The sequence below is a fragment of the Panthera tigris genome, chromosome C2, assembly GCF_018350195.1.
Source record: "Panthera tigris isolate Pti1 chromosome C2, P.tigris_Pti1_mat1.1, whole genome shotgun sequence".
NCBI lineage: Eukaryota > Metazoa > Chordata > Mammalia > Carnivora > Felidae > Panthera > Panthera tigris.
In genome coordinates this window covers 50,476,149-50,478,692 of record NC_056668.1, presented here as the reverse complement: position 1 = coordinate 50,478,692, position 2,544 = coordinate 50,476,149, and the positions used below count along the sequence as shown (strand labels likewise).

Below are 2,544 nucleotides of genomic sequence, written 5' to 3'. Positions count from 1 at the left end.
ATGCAATTTCTTATTTGAAGAATAGAAAACAACAACTACAAAAATCAATTAAGTCAGAACTTAAAATTTGAAATTTGAAAAAAAGACAAATCTGCTGAAACTAATTGATTGTAGGAATGAAAAAATTTGACTTATTTAAATTAAATCAAGGTATTGGGGAAGGTTTCCCTTGGCTGTTCAGTTTCCATTATCTTGTGTTAAATGAACACACCAGTCAGGTATTATATATCCTTGTGGAGCAGAACTGAAGTGTTCTGGGCAGGACCAACTGACATCCTCATGCTGCCATACCTGGTGAAACCATCGTCCCTGTGCTGCCTTGCGGCACTTAGCCAGTCACAGCTAGACAGAAAATGAGCACAGGCTCCCCTGCAGGAGATGTGGAAGAGGAACAAGCTATTAAAGTCTAGAAATACTGAGGAGATGGTTGAATTACGCATTCTGCTTCAGAGCAAGAATGCTGGAGCAGTGATTGGAAAAGGAAACAAGAATATTAAGAAGGCTCAATGGGCTCCTGAGTGCCTCCGTCGGGTAAGCATCTGACTCTTGATTTGGGCTCAGGTCATGATCTCCTGATGATGGAATCTTGCCCCATGTCAGGCACTGCACTGGGCCTGAAGTCTGCTTAAGATATTCTCTCTCTCTCTCTCTCTCTCTCTCTCTCTCTCTCTCTCTCTCTCTCTCCCCCCCCCCCCAATAAATAAATAAATAAATAAATAATCACTCACTCACTTACTCCCCGTACAGACTACAATGTCAGTGTTTCAGTCACAGATAGCAGTGACTTAGAGAACATATTGAGTATCAGTGCTGATATTGAAACAATTGGAGAAATTCTGAAGAAAATCATCTCTACCTTGGAAGAGGGCCTGCAGGTGCCATCACCCACTGCAACCATCCAGCTCCCACCTGAATCTGATGCTGTAGAATGCTTAAATTACCCACACTATAAAGGAAGTGACTTTGCGATTTGGAACTGTTGATTCATCAGAGTCTGCGGGGGGAATTATTGGGGTCAAAGGTGATAAAATCAAAGAACTTCAGGAGAACATACAGACAATATTCACGTTTTTCCTGGAATGCTGTCCTCATTCCTCATAGAGTCATTCTTATTAGAGGAAAACCTGATAGGGTTGTCGAGTGCATCAAGATCATCCTTGATCTTACTTTGGAGTCTCCCATCAAAGGATGTGCACAGACTTATGATCCCAATTTTTATGATGAAACTTACAATTATGGTGGTTTTATGATGATGTTTTATGACCGCCATGGACATCCTGTGGGATTTCCCATGTGGGGCCAGTTTTGACACAGTGCTTCCTGGTGGGGTGGGCATCCTATGCCTCCATCTAGAAGAGATTATCATGATATGACCCTTTGTCTAGGACCTCCCCCACCTCCTCCTAGATGAGGTGGCTGGGGTGGTAGCAGGGCTCAGAATCTTCCTCCACCACCACCACCTAGAGGAGGAGATCTAAGGGGCTATGACAGAAGAAGCCCCAGAGACCACTAATATGGCATGGTTGGTTTTCATGAAATTTGGGACTCTCCAATAGATACATGGAGCCCATCCAAATGTCAGATGGCTTATGAACGACAGGATGGCTCTGGATATGATTATTCCTATGCAGGGGGTCATGGCTCATATGGTGATCTTGATGGACTACACAAGTAACTATTCCCAAAGATTTGGCTGGATCTATTATTGGCAAAGGTGGTCAGCAGATTAAACAAATCCGTCATGAGTCAGAAACTTCAGTAAAAATTGACAAACCTTTAGAAGGGTCTGAAGATCTGATCATTACCATTACAGGAACACAGGACCAGGTACAGAATGCATAATATTTGCTGCAGAAAACTGTAACAGAATTCTGGAAAGTTTTTCTAAGACTAGTGAAGAACTGAAGGAGTCTTGCATCTTGTTTTTTTGTTTGTTTGTTTGTTTTTAATCTGCTTCTGTTTAAAAAGCCAACATTCCTCTGATCATAGGTGTTCCGCATTTGAGGTGTAGTGAAATCTTTGCTGCTTACCAGATGTAATGTTTTAGTTCCTTACAAATGGGCAGGGAACGGCATGTTAAAATTAACATTGAAATTTTGAAACATTAGCAGAGTGAATGAGTGTTAGTTTTTGTTCATTGTTGGTAATTTAATCTAAAAACAAGAAAAAAATTATTTCCCATATGATTATTGTGAAAACTTTGCTTTGTGGTCACCATAACATTTTGGGATGTGGGACAGAGAGGAAAAGTATGATAATCCACATGTCCCTGGCATATACCCAGAGCCTTGTGCAGAATGTAATACTCTTTTGTTTTATGATTTTTAAAATAAATTTAGTGAACCTGTTTTTAGTGGCCATTATTTTAAAGTCATTTTTCAAATGGCTAGATTGCCCAACCTACCCCAAACTAAATATTAAGTTTGATTTTTAGCTCCTCTGTTGGATATAAATAAATGGATCTCTTCTTGGACATAGGCATAGTACCTTGGCAAATTCCATTCTGGTGATTTCTTGATGATTTGAAAGACCATTTCTTGGGAA

General features: G+C 40.3%; 1 pseudogene; it reads left to right on the top strand.

Moving 5' to 3' along the window:
* The first annotated feature begins 378 nt into the window (after positions 1 to 378).
* LOC102972138 lies at positions 379 to 1,905 on the top strand (annotated as a pseudogene).
* The last annotated feature ends 639 nt before the right edge of the window (positions 1,906 to 2,544 follow it).